Source organism: Mustela nigripes, chromosome 6, assembly GCF_022355385.1.
Source record: "Mustela nigripes isolate SB6536 chromosome 6, MUSNIG.SB6536, whole genome shotgun sequence".
Lineage (NCBI taxonomy): Eukaryota > Metazoa > Chordata > Mammalia > Carnivora > Mustelidae > Mustela > Mustela nigripes.
The window spans coordinates 16286383-16304486 of record NC_081562.1 but is presented as its reverse complement, the minus strand read 5'-3'; the positions used below and the strand labels follow the sequence as shown (position 1 = coordinate 16304486).

Below are 18104 nucleotides of genomic sequence, written 5' to 3'. Positions count from 1 at the left end.
TAACATAGACAAACAAGTTCAAAGTGCTCTTCCAAGCATTTTGGAGACAAGCTTTCTGTTTGGTTGATCTAGTCCCTGGAATTATATTGACAACCATCTGCACCTTCTCAATGTCTATAAACTCAGATCTGTGTTCAAGGTCTGGAACTTTATCCTTGGGACAGCTTATTTGAGTTCTTAAAAATCTCAGTTTTCTCATCTGTTATATCTGTATGATAATCCCTTCTGGGTTCACCATAGATACTGAAAGAGAGTCATTAACTTGTTTGTTTGACAAATAATTCTTGAGCAACTCCTATGTGTTGGATACTGATCTGGGCACTTGTGTTTTTATGGGGAGTGAGACAGTGGGTTCTTGTTCTCTCAGAACAAATGCCCTACTGGGGAGATAAGATAATTACTGGTGTGCAGCCCTGTTAACTGGCACCTGCAAGCTATGTAGCACATTCACTGTAGCCTTTCCCTTCAGATTATCTTCTTTTCTCAATGCCTCTGCACTTTGCCTCAAAATTCTGTTGCCTTGGACTCCTTCAGATAGAGGCTGCATCAGGGAAGTCACGGAAGTCTGGGAGGAGGAGGCAATCTCAGCTCATGGGCCCGCAGGCTGAGCTAGTGAGAGTCTGAGCTAGTTCAGGCTGTTCAACAAAATACCATAGGCTGGGGGCTTAAACAACACACATTGTTTCTCATAGATCCAGAGCTGGGAAGCCCAACATCAAGGTGCTGGTAGATTTGGTGTCTGGTGTGGAAGGACCTGCGATTATGCCCTCACACGGCCAAGGGAAAGACCATCTCTCTCATTGAATTCCTTCACATTCATAACCCAATCACCTCTCAAAGTCTCCCACCTCCAAATACAGTCACATTGGAGGTTAGGCTTCAACATACGAGTTTGGAGAGGGGGCACAAACAGCTTGTTGTAGGGAGAAAGAGAGGGGAACAAATTAAAAATGTTTAAACCAACAAGCAAATATCTGTCTCTCTTTGCTGCTTTCTGGGACACGCCCAATTTTTTTTTTTTTTTTTTTAATGACTTCTCTTCTTTGGTTTAGGATTTATTACAAATGTGCTTCCTCTGTTTCTCCTATAATCATGTCATTGAGTGGCCCAGAGATAAATGTCAACAACGTAGCCCTTAAGGAGCCCTGGCCGTGGGGAGAGTGTGGGAGCTGAGTAGGACGCTGTGGCAGGCTCATCAGGGGTGGGGTGATCCATCCAAGTCCTGGGTCTGGCAGAGTTTACAATCAAGCCAGAGGGAACAGAACACTTTTGCGTCTCAGCAAAGCTTCTCCTTAGCCATTGGGCTATTTTTCCTTGGCTCCTTTGTCAAGCCTGGGTTCCTCAGTTTTGACATTTGTTTTTCCTTTTGGACTTTTCCTCTCATTACAAATAGGTGTTGTGAATTCAAGCTTTGGGCAAGACAGCTGCATTTTAGGCATGGAGCATTAGCTATATACGGCACCTAGGAAAGGAATCCTGTGCCTGGGACTCAGAGGCAAGGCCTGGGGTTTGGTGGGAGAATTGGGTAGGACAGGTCAACCATTTGGGAATAGGACTGGGTTTCTGGATTGCTAGGTGGGACAGCTATACAACTCCAAAGGGCTCTGCTCACAGAGAAAGAACACAGCTCGTGCTCTGGGCAAAGCTGTAAACTCCTTTCCTCCCATCCCCCATTCTCTCTCCACCTTCCGAGTTTTTAAGTGGTTGGACTAAGTGCCAATTTCCTTAGGAGCTAGGACTGGATCCAAGAAAGGCACTCTTGGGGCTGGGGGAGTTCATCTAGAATTCTGCTGCAGACATACGGACATACACGTACGGGAGCCCAGAGTCAGTATTCACTGTGACGTTGGAAGAGGAACTCTGCTTAAAAGGGCTCTGGGCGGGGACCCTTCTTAGAATTGGGTGGGGAAATGAGAGGAGACCTTGCTGCGATGCCTCAAGGATGTGTTTACCTTTCCCCTTTCCATGGTCCCTTCCATACTCATTCCTCCTCATGGGTTTCCCATGTGCCAGTGGTGGCATTACAATGATGATAAGGATGGGAGTCTGCAGTGAGGCATAGGTGTGTGAACTTCACCATTCTCTCTTGTGTGCCTTGGCTTAGAGATCAGAACTGCCTGGTGACAAGCACTGGATGGAAACAAATACTGCTCCAGTAATAGTTGGGTAAGCACTCCATAGCCCCCTTCTCTGTCTACTACCCTCAACCCTGCTGCTATTACAGAGATCTTTGGAGAGCTGTTCTAGGTACAAGACTGAGACTTAGAAGCCCAAGCAAGTCTCAGTCTTGAGACTATTGCCTCCCTGCCTCCAAAGCCTAGATAGATCTGTGAAAGAGCTCCATGTGTTTATCCATCTGATGGTAGATGTGAAGGTGGAACAGAGCTGATGAGATGGATTTGGCTTGGTCTAATGTGTAGGAAGCACAGGAGAGTGTGCCTGGCAAAAGTTCTGTCCTTGTCCTTGAGCACACGTGGTAGCACTGCCCACAAGAAATCACAGCCCTTGTATTCTAGTCCCCAGTATCACAAACTGGAAGCCAACTTTGATTCCTTTTTCTGCTCTTAGTTCCTCATCTACCTATTCACTAAGTCCTAGCAACTGTAACTCTAAAAGATTTTTTGGATCCATCTGCTTCTCTGCACACCCTCTGCTGCCTTCCTACCCCAGGCCACTGGAGTCTGACTTCCAATACAACAAGTGTATCTTCCTAGGTCTCCACATGCCCTCTTTGCCCCTCCCATCATCAGTGGTCCATATTGCTGTCTATCTGGTTAAAAAACTCCCCTACTGAATATTTTTAGTGTCATTCCTTTGTCGTTGGGGGAGGGGGAGAACCTTCTTAAGTGTTTCTGACTATTCTAAGAATCCCTGTTTATACTTTCAATACCATTTTCATCTCACCTATTCCAGACATAGAAAACTGTCCCCCCCCCCCCGCCAGATGGGCCACCTTCTTTCTCATCTTTTCTCATGCTCTTTCCTCTGTCAGGTACTTTTGTCCCAACCCCACACCCCTTTTAACCAACCCCTATGCAATCTTCACTTGTTTTCTTACCTGCCACTTTTTCCAGGAAGCCCCCCTTCCTTTGTATGGGTCAGTGGCCTCTCACATGTTCTGCAGCCACAATCCCTTTCTGATGATGCATTGTCATGGCCTGTTTGTTTGAAATTCCCCCTGGCTGCTAGAGCAACCTCTGCCACCAACAGGCACCTCCTTGGCTTCTGATAGGCTACACACACACAATTCCCCGTCCATTCCACACGTTGCTGATTGTTTTATTGGTTCTCAACAAAGCCAAAGGTGAAATATGTCAGCTCTTCAAGCAGTGATCCTGTGGGGTAGTGGTGTAGGAACTACTTATTAAGTTATGCTGGAAAACTCCCACATGGGATGCAACTTCACCTCCTCTCTTCATTGTTATGGTAGAAATTTTGAAGAAGCCTTGGTAAATATTTTTTTCTGTCTGAAGCCTCAATAGTTCAGCCAGGCTTTTGACAGGAACTATACATCAGATGACTCACTGTGGAGCCACTGGGCGGGGTCTGAGATGATGTGCTATTGACCAGGAGAGGATGCACACACTCTAGATGGCAAGATGTTTCTCTCCTACAACCAGCCCTTCCTGAGCACCTCTCCTGGGCCATGCTTCTGCTGGGTGCTGGGGCATAAGGAGACTCCTTGCCCTTGAACATCTCACTAGTCCCTAAGTTTTATAGGAATGGCTCAGATGGCACAGTAGGAGTTGAGAGAAGTGAGGGAGCACAGGCAGAGATACACCAAATAAATGAGAAAGAATGCTGCAGTTCATTTATACAGGCAAACTTCAACAAAGACAGCATGTGATTGCCTTGGAAGGTGTTCCTAGGTGGTAGAAATGCCAAGGGCCAGGGTGGCATTGGGAGACTGTAGTTTCCCCTATAATTTCTATCAGCACCCCATATTTTTGTACAATCATTTCTCCATTGATGTTAGTTAAAGCGTTATATAAATATATCCTCAGTCTGTAGATTGTTAACCCAAAACCGACACTGGACATTTTGTGGCTTCATTTCCTTTCTCCAGTTCCTTGCTAATTCACAAGTCGCTGATAGTTCATTCTTCGTTGGAAAATGAGGCACACTGGGCTTGTCAATGTCTGGGCACAGACAGATGCAGACGCCTGGGCTTGTGCAGACAAGCATACACTTTTATGTGCATACACACACGTATTTCCATATACACTGTGACACCATATTGTTGTCCAATTCTCTTATGTCATTGGGTAGGAATGTGTGAAAACACTCCAGGGACTGAGCAGGCTTGTGGGTAAGACCCTTCCTCCTCCTAGATGCTTGGCAGGCTTCTGCAGACTGACCTAACAAGGTCCCGGCTCAAGACAGCAGGACAATGAGGGCTTCAACATTATTTATGACAGCCTCTTTTGTATTGTAAGTGACCTAGGTACCCTGTTTCTGAGAGAGGAGTTTACATGCTGAGAAGACAGGAAGACATGTGGGTGTGGAGTGATGGATGAGGTGTTCGGGGGTGAGAAGTGCCGAGGGGATGGAGTGAGGGGACAGGTGCTGATCTTGAGGCTGCTTGCAGTGGTATTGGGACATCTCTGACTAAACCAATGGAGATGGAAATCCTCAGTGTTTATTGTTAATAAGTCTACCCCAGAAACAAGAAAATGATGCTATTAATAATAATAGCTATTAGTTGAAATAGCTAGGGTTTTGAGGGGGACACAATCAATATCTTCCCCTCTGATTCAAAAGCAAGAAAAGATGTGAGGCAGATGGGATCAAACTGTCACTTTCATGCCTGGAGTTAGTACTTCAGTGAGAGTCCAAATGGTCTTCTTAACTCCCTCATCCAAGACTGGACTTCAGACTTACTGACCTCAGAGTAGACTGGTGTCTGCAAAACAAGGCCCCTTGGTAGGTAGGGAAGGATGGGGAAGAAAATCCCAAATCCCTCTCCTGGGTATCTTTGCTAGATTAGCACCGGTCATTCATATACATTGTTCTTGTTCGCTAACCACTAACTCATTCTGTCTCCCCAGAGAGTAAGGAGAGGAGGGCCATGAAGGCCAGGTGTGGTCAGGGAAATCACCCTCACTGTCTGACACATCTAGTGCAGGAAAACTTGTACCCCTGCATGTTCCCATGCTTTTTTCATAGCGAACTATAGGCAGGGTAATGGGAGGGGTCTGTCCCCTCAGGGGAGATGAGGAGTTCTTTGTCATGACAGTTCTACTCCCCCATTTGCGAGGCTCTCCTTCCCATAAACCCCTGCTCTTATGGTGTTCTCCTTGGGCTGCTGGTGGGCAGGGTAGACTTTTCTCTCAGAAGGTTCTGAAATGAAGCAAATCATATGGTAATTGAGTCACTACCATGGACATTCTGTTAAAAGCTAAAAAGCTATTCCATTTTCTACTTCCGGCCCCAATTCTGTCTACATATGTTGCCTACTATAGCTCCAAAGAGGTTAATGTCCAGTGGAAAAACAGGAGTGATAAAGGGGATCTGTCAGGACAAAGCCCAACTGATCCAGAACCTCTGAGGTGGGGTGAGGTCGATGCTGTGAGGGGCTTGTTGAAGGGGCACCAACTGCTTCCAGAGAGGAGCTGCTGATCTGAACTTGGGGACCTGTGGATGCCATTCAAGACAGGAGTGAGGCTATGAATGAGGGCAAAGTCTCTCTCCTCTTTACCTCCCAACCTCTCTCTTCCATACTCTTCCGAATTAATAACCCCACCAGAACTTCCTAAGAAAAACAACCAAGTCAGAAAGTCAGAAATCACCCCACCTCTCTAAAGCCCAGCCCCGCCCCCGCAAACCCATATCTCTTAGGCAGTTACTCCCACATGTCACCCAGGCCACGGAGAGACTTCCTGTTCATTCCACTGTCAGGAACATTAGTCGTTAGCACTTTTTGGCAAGGGATCTTGACAATCACCTTGAAAAAGAAAACAGTACCATGGGTTAGTGGAAAGAATGTGGCTTTGGAGCCAGGCAGCCGTGGACTCTACTCCCAGCTCTGCCACTTAATGGCTGTGTAAGTCTCTGTGCCATTTAACCTCTTTGACTTTGTTTCCTCATCTGCAAAACAAACAACACAAGGATAATAGTTATCCTACAGGGGAGTTTTGAAAGGTGAGGGATTCAGTGCATGAAAATGTGCCAGCAAGACACAGAGTAGATAGGTTTGATAATTTGGGAAGCATCTACTGAAGGCTAATCTTCCTCTTGATAAATAGCAGAACTTATGCGAACAGTCTGAAATTACAGAACTCCTTTGGCATTTGCTCTGCATAAGGAAGTTTTTCTGAAACAGTCTTCATTAGGCTTTCTAAGGAATTACCTTTCTTCTGCTCTATGTCCATGCCTGTTTTTTCTCAGCGGTAGCTCCTCGTTAAAAATAATTCTGTAAGTACGCTCTCACAGTATCTTCTCAGCCATTCCTTTACTACACTGGCCCTCATTTGTAATGAATTGTGTATTGGGGTTGCCTATATGTGGCCATGAATTTTATAGGGTGGACAGAAGTCCATGGGACACAGGAGCCTGGCTGGGTCATGTCACTGTGGCCTTTGTTATGGGCCTGCCCTGCAGGTGACTCAAAGATCGTTTGTCCTTCCAGACTCTGGAGCTTAGATGGAGCCTAAGCAAGACCAGCCTACCCATATATAAATCATGCTCTGAGGCTGAGTGTGTTAGAAGGTCTCAGCATGTCATGTGAATGTTTCCCTATGGGTATTACTCAGGATTATTGGATGCAAGTAACAGATATTTAGCTGAAAATTCATGTAGTGAAAAGATATTGAGTAGCTTCCAATATTTATGGAAGACCAGAGAACCAAGTTTAAAAAATGTGTGTATTCCTGGGAGGTTAGGGCGCAGTTGAAATCCCTTTTTGGCACGGTTCCACTACTGGACATGGAGATTTCCAGCATTGAAACCTGATGCCACTGGATAAAAACTCTCTGTCTCTGTGTCATTGGATTGCCTGTTCAATATTCACACGCCAGAGTTGGAATGTCCCATTGGATGGTCCAAGTCACGGGCCTAGTTCCAGTGACCAGATAACAGGGATAGCCCCCTTTGGCTTTCCTCATGGGTTCACATAGTAGGGAGTTCCTCCAAAAGTAGGAAAGTCTTTTAAAGATTAATTTTAATATGCCTGAAAACTAGGTAGCTTTAAGTTATTATCATGGCTTTTGGTTCAACAAACAAAAAGTCTGATTGAAATGTGCTCCTTACCCCTACAACTTGGGTATAGAAGAAAAGTACCAACTTGGACTCAACTTCTCTCTTGTTTTTTTCTTCTATGAAATGGGAATTAAAATATCCTTATGCCTCTTTCCAGTTTGTTATGAAGATCAAATATAATAATGTAAATACAAAACCAACTGTTAAATGCTGTATCCAAGGAGCAAATGGTATGAAATTTCCCTTTACTATCTGGTAAACCATTGGCAAACAATAGCATCTATAATATGGGCTATTTGCTGTTTGGAGTGTGGTGTTGTGTGCAAGAGCATGGAGAATCTTATTCTGCAGTTAAGACGTCCAAAGCTCAGGAACATGAAATGTTGAGTGAGTCCCCCAAAGTCATACAGTTGGTAAGTGGCAGAGCCAGAATTTACACCCAGGTCTGTCTGATTCTGAGTTCTGTCTTCTTTCCAGGAGGCCTGGTTCTCATTCCTGAAGTTGGATGGATTGACTGGAAGCTCAGGAAGGAGGTTTCTCTTCAGGAAAGAAATGGAAGGATACAAGGGGGAGAAATGGAAGCCCACTTCCTGAGTTCTTAGAATGATGACTATTCCATAAGAACACGCTGAGCTATCAAAGCTGGAAGGCCCCAGTGAAAACCACAATGAACCTTCTCAGTAAGCTCATGAGCGATTGCACTGGATGGTTTTCATTTTGTAGATGAGGGAACTGAAACCGAAAGAAGTTAAATAATTTGCCCAGGGACCCTCAGCCAATATCTTCAGGGTTTGAGATTTAACTCAGGCATATTTATTGCTTTGGATTCTTAGTTGGAAACAATAGAACCCAATATTGGTTAGTTTAAACAAGGAAGTAATTTCATAAAGGATATTGTATGGGCCTGGCAAACCAGGCATGGAACAATATCCTAAATTATGCCACTGAATTAGTTCCGCAGCTTATACTGCTAATGTCACCTGCAGGCTGCTCATGCTAGAACTTCTCCCACTGCAGCTTCCAGGAACTGGATGTAGCTGCCACTACTCTTGTTTAAACCAATTCCTCCTGGTGCCACTTCCCCTGCATGAAAGAGTTTACAGAGGCTTCTCAGAGTCCGAGCCCAAGTTATGTGCCTGCAACTTAGCCACAAGGGCATTCAAGAAAGTGAATATATGGCTTCTACAGAGGGAGGAAGTTTCTTTCTCCTATTAAGGTGAGGGAAAATCTCCAACATGGCTAAGTGTTCCATAATACTGGGGGTGTAGAGACTTCGCTTGTTCTTAGCTAAATTCCCAGTGTGCTGAATACTGCTTAGCCACATAGTAGATGTTATGGACTGAAAGTTTACATTCTCCTCTAAATGTATATGTTGAAGCCCTAACCCCCAGTGTGATGGCATTTGGGAGGTGGGGCCTTTGGGAGGTAATTACATATAGATGAGGTCCTTAGGATGGGGCGTCCATGATAGGATCAGTGCTTGTATAAGAGGAAGAGAAACCAGGGTTCTCTCCCTTCACCATAAGAGGACACAGCAAGATGGAAACCATCTGCAAACCAGCAAGTGGGTTCTCACCAGGAGTTGAATCAGCTGGCACCTTGATCTTGGAGTATCCATTGCCGAGAAATAAATGCCTATTGTTTAAGATACCCTGTCTATGGTATGTTGTTTCAGCAATCAGAGCAGACTACAACTACAACTATAAGTGGATAATAAGTATGTATCAACTGATTGACCAAATGATTCTGTCTGATTTTCAAGTCCATGTCCTTAGCCACCATAATCTGCCTCTCTACAGGTGGTCCCTTGACAATATCTAGTACAAAATATGCAATTGCATAATAGTGAAATTATGTAAAGTCCCTATCCTCTATAAAACTACTTTCATGTATACATATTATTCACTCATTCTTTCAATAAAATGTGCTGTGGTGGTTCATGACTATGAGCTCTAAGAAGGAAGGACCATATCTTTCTTGTTCACCATCATATCAATTTTTTGAACAGTGCTGCAGAATAAACAATTGTTATTGGATGAATGACTAAGAATTGAAGTTGTCACTGCGGGGATGAATGGATCTGATAGGTAGGGAGAGAGGTGGTGTCAAGGATAGCTTCCAGGTTTTTGGCTTGAATACCTGGCTGGATGGGGACTGCCATTTACTGAGATAAGGAGCATGGGAGGATGAGCAGGCTCCAGAAGGGAGATCAGGAATTTAGTTTTGAACTTGCTGAGTTGTGTGTCTGTAAGACATGAAAGTAGGGATGTTGAGTGGACTGCTGGATATATGGGTCTGGAACTTAAAAGCAGTGTCTGGAATGGAGATATAAATTTGGGAGTTGCCAGCATAGCTAGTAACTGAAGTTATGGGCAAAGACATGAAAACATATGATATATGCAATGCATAAAACTACTCATGAGTCTACAGATAATTGAATAGGCAATTATATATTATATACATGTATAACCATACAAACAATGAGCTGAAGTTATCAGTAATATTCAGGACTGAAGAATACATAGTATCAGCCTAAGAAGTTGATTTCTGCTCAATGTTCAGTAGACACCAAAATGACAGAAACCATATATGGAGGTTGGAATAATTTAATTCCAAGTTGGTCTGTCTACAAGGACTGTATGAACACAGATCAGCATCCATGTTTCAGAGCTCCTCCTGCTGAGTTACTGGACACAAAATGTTAGATATGCTAGATGTTAGCCATGGTGCAGGCATTTCCTTCATGTCAAGCCCAAGAACATTCTGAAGGAGGAGCACAAAGGCAGGGCATTGGGAATGTCAAGCTCAGATAGGGCTGGGGGCCAGCAAAGAGCGCTAAGGGACTGTCTCAGGAATTTTGAAGAGAACACCCCATATTTTTTCTCCTCTCTGTGAAAGGTATTTTCAAAAGGCAAGGCAATCATGACATTAACATTGGTCCTTCCTCAGCTCACAGTCTGGGAATGGGTTCAGGCTACCTGTGTTAGGAGGTCCTTGTTCTCTGTAGTTCAGCCATCACAATCCACCATCTGTCACTCAGATTAAGAGCAAGAGTTATGGACTTGGAGTTCAAAGGTCACTTCTGCTATGAGTTTACTGGGCAGCCTTTGGTAGGTTACTTATTCTCTCTGAATCTCAGTTTCCTCACTCAGCTGAGGGTACTTTGGATGTAGTGAATATTTAAACAAATTATTATTTATGACAGATTTCAATCTTCCACGTTGTTAGATAGGTAGCCACTGGTGGGTTTTAGATAGGGAGGTGATGGGATCTGATTTACCACTTAAAAGATACCTCTGGTGCCATATAGGAGGCCAGAGAGGACACCAAGATGAAATAATTGGCTAATGATCAGTCCAAACATGGAGTGACGGTAGTTTGGATCAGGATAATAAGGAGCAAGGGAGGTGGGGTGATGGTTTTCCAGGTTTTTGTAAAGATTAGTTGTTTATCAGGAGCGTAACAAGTAATAGTTAATGTAATAATTATAATTATGGTTACTACTCTCATTCTTAGTAACATCAATCAATTACAGATAATTTGGCGATATATCAAAAACATGTATGTACTAGCTATTTTACTGCTTTTATATTAAATAAACTCTTGCATAGTGCTTATTATGTTTTGGAACTGAACTACACCCTGCACACACAGTACCTTACTTCATATGTGTAACACTTATATTATCCCCATTTTACAGAAGAGGAAAGAGGTTCAGAAATGTCGCATAGCTAGTAAGTGGTAGAGCTGTGTTTCAACTCCATGTAGTCTGGATTAACAGTGAACTTGAAAAAAACAAACAAACAGACAAAAAGCCAATGATTTTTAGAATTAATTTGGGATCAACTCTGTTTTTATGCCTCCAAGCAGTAACTGGTCTGGGAATCTCTTGCCTGAGGGTTTGAACAAAGATCCTCCACAGAATCCAGCTGTCACTCCCTCCACATGGGGACAGCTTAGGAAACACCCATTTTGACAATGACTATATGAACACATCACTAGTGAGCATCTGGGTTGAACGTCTCTCTTGGAAAACTTCTTTCAGTTCTCTGCAGTCTATGATTTCATCTGCAATCAAAAATTAATAATGAAACAAAATAAAATGAAAAGGTTTAAAAAATTGCCTGTTGAACTGCCAAGGGCCCAATTAGTCAGAGCAGACCTTACAATAATACCAAATCAGGGAGGAAGTCCGATAAGAAAACACCGCCTAAGATGATTTTTAATTGGCAGCAAGAAAATAACTTGAGAACAATAGCCTAATGGTGCCAATTCCCTTTCACATTTCTCACTAAATCAGTCTTTTCCTCATCCGGAATGCTCTACCCTCCTCTTGACCCACCCATTTACATAATTACCTTTGGGACTTGGCTGAAAAGTTAGCTCCTGCTCAATGCCTTTCCCACCTAGCATCCGTTTGCTTGGCCCTGATGGATTACATCATGAATCCCTCACTCACTCAGTGGGGGTTTTCTGGGTCTTAGATACTTCTCTGCTAAGAACACGTGGTGACCTGGGCACCATCCCTGGGCTCTGAGCGTTCAGAACTTTCCGTGATGATGGAAATATTTTATGTTTGCATTTCCCAATACAGCAGCCACTCGCTGTGCATGGTCTCAGAGTGCTGGGAAAGCAGCAGATGTGACTGGAGTACCGAATTTTTAAATGTTATTTAATTTTGATTAATTTCGACGTAAATAGCCATATGTGACAGAATAAGTTTAAAGCGAAAGGCTGATAACCAAGATAGAATTGCAGCAAAGTCTTCAGGGGCTGTGTTAGAAATGTGTTAGAGTTTGAGGGAGGGAGCCAGAGTGAGGTCCGTCAGCTCTCCTGGGCAGAGTCAGGGCTGTCTAAGGGACTGGCTATGCATAGCCCCCGGTAGGTTACACTGGCTCAAGTTCAGGGGTTTTCCACCTGTTATCTCTGTGATTACAGGCAGGTTACTAAAGAAAACTCCTGTTCTACAAACGGGGAACTTGAAGCTGAACTCGGGCAGAGGTGAGTGGAGCCGGAGGAAAGGTAGGTGATTCAAGATCTGGCCAATCTCACCAGTAGTCTCCTTAGCACCATGACAAAGTTTATGCACCGTTACTTTACAGGGCTTTTCTTCCCGAGAACCGCATTCCGGGTATGCATCTTGTGTAGGTCATTCCTCTTGTTCACTCACTCGTGTGCTTGCTCCAAAATGAAGCTGCTGTATCTTTTTTTTTTGTTTTTTTTTGCTTTATTCCAAAACAAGTTCTTTTTCCCTATCAAAAAAGTGTAGAAATCATGGAAAATTAAAAGGAAGAAATCCCAGAGTTTCAGGAATTGGGTGGATGATAAATTTAATATCTCTGTATAGGAATATTGGCACATCCACCCAATGTTCCTATAGAGATATTGCATTTAAAGGAGTGTACTGTACACTATATTCTGTAATTGCTACTTTATCATTAATTTGCTGTGAACATTTTAATATGTTGATGACGAACTTCGTAAACATGTTAATAACTATGTGTTAATGTGTTATTCCGTTGTAATGGACATGTAGATTGTTCGTAATTTCTCCCCATTCTAAAACATTCTATGGTGATCATACATCTTTATGTGCTTGTGTGATTATCTCTATAGGATAAATTCTAAAATGGGGAACTTTGGTATCAAAAATACATTTAAATTTTGATACATAAGGGGAATTACATTGACTCTGTAGAGTGCTTTGGGTAATAGGAAACTTTAAGAATATTTACTCTCCTAATCCATGAGCACAGGACGTTTTTCCATTTATTTGTGTCTTCTTTAGTTTCCCTCATCAGTGTCTTACAGTTTTCAGTGCATAAGACCTTTATGTCTTTTGTCAAGTTTACTCTCACGTTATTCGTTTTGATGCTATCCTAAATGGGATCATTTTCTTAATTTCCTCTGCTGTTGTTAGAGTATAGAACACACAACTAATTTTGGTGTACTGATTTTGTATTCTGCAACGTCATTATATTGGTTTCTTAGTGATAGCCATCTTCATGTGGGTGTAGGATTTTCTACATATGAAATCTACATATCATCTACAAAAAAGAGATAATTTTGCTTCTTCCCTTCTGATTTAGATGACTTTTACTTTTTTGTTTTTTCCTAACTGCTCTGGCTAGGACTACCAGGCCTATGCTGCACAGAAGTGGCAAGAGTGGGCATCTTTCTTTGTTTTTGATCTTAAAGGAAAAGCTGGCAGTTTTTCATCACTGAGTCTGATAGTAGCTGAGCTTTTCACATATGACCTTTATTCAGTTGAGGTCAATTCTGCCCTCCAGAAAAGTGTCTACTCGCGTGTGCTCCTTTTCATCGTGATGACACGCACCAAGGACACGAGATATGCAGCTGTTACCAACTTCTTTTATGTGAGTCAGAAAAAAATGTCCCTTTTGTTTAGCCCCCCCATTATTGCTGGCATCTGGCACCTACAATCTCAAGGTGACTCCTTACTCACAAAGCACTCAGCCATTGAATGTGCCTTGGCCTGCATTTCCATCACTCTTCTGTCCCTCTGTTTTTCATCTCGGCTACATATCTCACCAGATTCTGGGTGAATCTAAACATTTAGTTTCTTTGTGCCAAAATTCAAGTGATGTGTGTACTTCTGGGGGGAAAAATGACATAACAAGGCAGTGTGGCACCCTGAATTCAGAGCAAAAAACCACTGATGGGTCTTTACACTGTCCCTAGGAATTTCGTTATATCTGTTTACCCTTTCTTGTTTTCCAGGGCCCCGGTGCAAAGCGACACTCTCCCCACTCTTCTGACAAGTCCCCACACAGCCATGTTGCCCTGTCTCTCAGTAGAGGACATCAGGAGGTCTCTCGCTGTGACAGTGGGGCCACCACAAAGCAAAACCCTTTCTTCCCTTCCCTGCATTCTCCTGGTGCTCTAGAAGAAACAATTAAACCTCTTTGCTGGTGAGAGTGAAAAGTCACATCCACTTTGGAAACCTGTGTGTTGGTTTATTATAAAATGAGACACACATTTACCAGAAAACCCACCCAAGAGAAACTAAAACTTGCACAAGTATATTTCATAGCAGCTTTATTCATAATTGCTTAAATAAGGAATAACCCATCTGTCCATCTATCAATAGAATAATTAAACAAACTAAGATATTCCTACAATAGAATAAAAAGTAATAATAAGGAATCAGCTGCTAATAGGAGACAAAAGTACCGAGGTGAATCTCACAAAACGCAGAAGAGACTCTGTCATGTGATTCTGATCATATGAGCTCTCAAATAGGCAACCCTAACCTATGACGATAGACATCAGAAGAGCAGTAGTTGCCTCTGGATAGAAGGCTGAGAATAGCGGGATGGAGGTGGAGGGAGCTTTCTGGAGTGATAGGGAGTGTGGGTCATGAGAGGTCTATGCTTGTGTCAAAATTTCTCCCACTGTGTCCCTAAGATTTTTGTGTTTCACTGTGTATACATTTTAGCTTAAAACTGATACATTTGTATAGGCACAAAATAGAGATTATTGTATAGGAAACCCAATGTACTTATTAATTGAGAAATTATTAAAACATGACAAATTTTGCTTCATTTCTACTCCCACCCACCCTCTGGATTATTTTGAAGCAAACATTTCAGTATAAATCTATAAAGATAAGAGTCTGAGGGTTTTCTTCTCTTCCTATCTGGCTATCTTTTCCATCTGCCTGCCCTCATGGTCAACACCGTTCCCACCACCAGGACCACCTTCATCTGTTGTCTCCTTCCTGAGCTCTTGTCTTTCCAATTCATTCTCATACAGCAGCCAAAGGATCTTCAGAAACCCAATGTCATTCTGTTATCCCTTTCTGTACGCTCCTTAAAATTCTTCAATGACATCCTAATGCTCTAAAGGTAAATAGCAAAATCTTAAAGACTTATATTAACTTCTGTTGAAATATAACAAATTGCCACTGCCTTGGGGACATATTACCCATTTACTAGCTCACCTTCTGCAGGTGAGAAGTCTGAGTGTAGGGTGACTGGGTTCACCATTCAGGGTTTCACAGGGCAGAAATCAAGGGGTTGGCTTGGGCTGTGGCCTCACCTAACCCTCAGGATCTTCTTCCCAACTCATGCAGGTAGTTGATAGAACTCATTTACTTGAGGTTAGAGGACAGAGGCCCCCATTTTCTTGCTGGTTGTTGTCTGAGGATTACTCTTTGTTCCTAGAGGCTGCCCTCAAGACCGGGCCACAGGGAGCCCTCTCACAACATAGGCAGCTCACAACATGGCCAGTTGCTTTCCAGAAGGCCGCCAGGACAGTGTCTGCTGCAGCTGCTCATTCCTTTTAAGAACTCACCTGATCACATCAGGCCTTCCCAGGATCATCTCCCTTTTGATTAACTCAAGGACAACTGATTAATAATCTTAGTTACATCTGCAAAACCCCCTCGCTATTAAATGTAACATAATTATAGAGTGATATCCCATTGTAGTCACAGGTCTTGCCTACCCTGACTCAAAGGCAGGGGATTTCAGGGCATGGGTATCTTGTACACCATCTTAGAGTTTTGCCTACCAGACAAATGCTTCCCAGCCCTGCTGGACTGACTTCTGCCTCCTCTCTGGTCTCATTTTGCTCCAGTGTCTGCCTATCTTTCTCTGTTCTGGCCCACTATACCCTAGCTGCTGTCATGTTTCTGAATGTCTCCTGCTACCTCCTGCCTCAGGGCCTTTGCTTATGCTTTCTTTCTGACTCTTTCTCCCCCCCCCCCATCCTACCCACTGTTCATTTCATTAAAGACTATCCTTCCTTCAGTTCTTAGAACGGAAAGGATTTCCCTATATAGTTGCTGACTTGGTCAGGTTCATCTGAAATATGTTCTTAGAACACTAAGTCCCTCTTCACAGAACTCCTCACTTTGTGTTAAATATTTATCTGACTGATGACTCAATCCAGATCTCTCCCCTTCCCTAATGTACTGGAAACACCTTGAAGGGAGAGGCTTAAGGTACTTTTGTTTTATCCCTAGCATTGCTCACTTTACCTGGCACATCACAGGCCTCAAGAAACACTTTCTGGACATATGAATCAGCCTCAGTTTACTGGAGTGTCTGCAATGTGAAGGACTAGGTCAGCTCACCAGTCATTCTCCAGTATTCTGTGTCTCCAAGATCCTATTCAGCCTTCCAATTTACAGGTAAGGAAAGAGACTCAAAATATGAAGTGATTTCCAAGTATTTGGTGGAGCCGAGGAGCTGCTGCCCCCACTCTTTCCCCAGTATAGTTTTGGGGCACATTCTGGCAGTCAGTCAACCAACCAGTCATTGTTTCCTTTTCTTTTCCAAACCCCAGGCTGCCTGAGTGAGATTTCTTATTTACAGAAGGATTGGCTCTTCAGCCAGGATGACTGTCCAAGTGTGGACACGGCCTTTGAATGGTTTTTGTTGGCCAACTCAATGTGACCTACTCAGTGAAGAAAGACAGTCCCTTCTCCCTCTTGGCAGCCAGTTGAGTGATGTTGTGGGAAGATGTCATAGAATGCTGGCAGCCTTAGGGTAGGACTTCTTTGCATTGTCTACACCAGGAGTGTGTCGGCCTCCTTGCTGGACAGCTGTTATTGCTCATTGGCCTACAATGAACACCAAGCAGCAGACCACCTGAATGGAGGCCTGTTTCCTATTTGCCTGTAGCAGATGGCCTGTCCATCTCAGCTGTGTGAGGAGCGCCAGATGCCTAGAAAGGATTCTAGAGACAAAGAGAAGCATTTATTTCTCTTCTGGATTATTCTCTTTGACTTTGAATTATTGATAGAGTTTGGAGAGGAACAATAGATCAAGATGATTCTTGGTGTCCTATAACCTGCAGAGGAGTCTAGATGTGTCAAAGAAGGTACCAGATTCTCAAGGGAGGGAAACAACCTTGAAAGAAAAGAAAGAAGCAAGAAACCCAGGTGTGCCTGTCTTAATGCTTGGTGTTCCAAGACAGGAATGCAAATCAGGTTTTCCATGCAAACGGGCTACTGGGACTCTGACTTCTAGTAGCTCTGAATCTTGAAGGCTAGAAGCAAGAACAAACTGATATTTTAAAGCTGCCTCTAGTTAATTTCCCTGTAAGAGTTTGTTTGTTTGTTTTATGAAAAACATAAAATTTTGGAGGACATAAAGGCCAAACTAAAATCCTACCCTGGAGCAGACAAATTTGAGAAGGGGGAAAGCACAACAAAATTGCTAAATAAACTACTCTGTGTAACTGTGTCGAATGATATAACAAGTTGCAACTCTGGAAAGTTTTCCATGTTTGAGGCCAGTTGGGGGTTTGAGTTTCAGAATGTTGGCGATGGTAAGAGGGGGCTGTCCCTCAACATGGCGGAGGGCAGAGGAGTGGCTCATTCAGGAGTGGGATGCTGGCAGCAGGGCATGGTTGATGGACTCCAGGAGAAATGATATCTGATACCCACTTTAAAAAATATACTCCTGTCTCACTCCAAGTGAATCAGTGAAGTTTCTTTAATTGTCAGTAAAAAAACCCAATGCTGTCTAATCACAGAAAACCATTCTGGAAACAGATGTTGGGAAGCTCACAGGGATGGTGGAGTAAATAGACAATCAAGAATCAGAAAAGCAGAAACAAGCACTTCCTCTGAAATACAGAAGCAAGGTTTATGTTCCTTCTCTCTTGAATGGGTTCTTCATGGGACCCGGTACCTCGATTCTGTCTGTGTCTCTGTCTAAGCTTTACGCTACAGGTAGACAGAAGGTGATTACCCTGGCTTGGTAAGGTATGTCTATTCCTGGGTCATTTGGCAGCCCTGAGGACAGGGAGGGCATAGATTTGGTTACCAAGGCATTATCATAAGCTGGCAGCTGCCTCAATGTGGTTTCCCTACAGCTAGTCATCAGACAGTTTGCTTGAAAATGATCTTCCTCCACTACTGCATGAAAATAAGG

At 43.3% G+C, this 18104-nt stretch overlaps 1 long non-coding RNA gene across 1 annotated transcript; it reads left to right on the top strand.

Annotated features, from left to right (window-relative positions):
- The first annotated feature begins 12164 nt into the window (after positions 1-12164).
- LOC132020486 (uncharacterized) lies at positions 12165-16348 on the top strand. The gene is made up of 3 exons (XR_009404992.1): positions 12165-12219; positions 13939-14129; positions 16187-16348. It is a non-coding gene; the product is annotated as an uncharacterized LOC132020486 (long non-coding RNA).
- The last annotated feature ends 1756 nt before the right edge of the window (positions 16349-18104 follow it).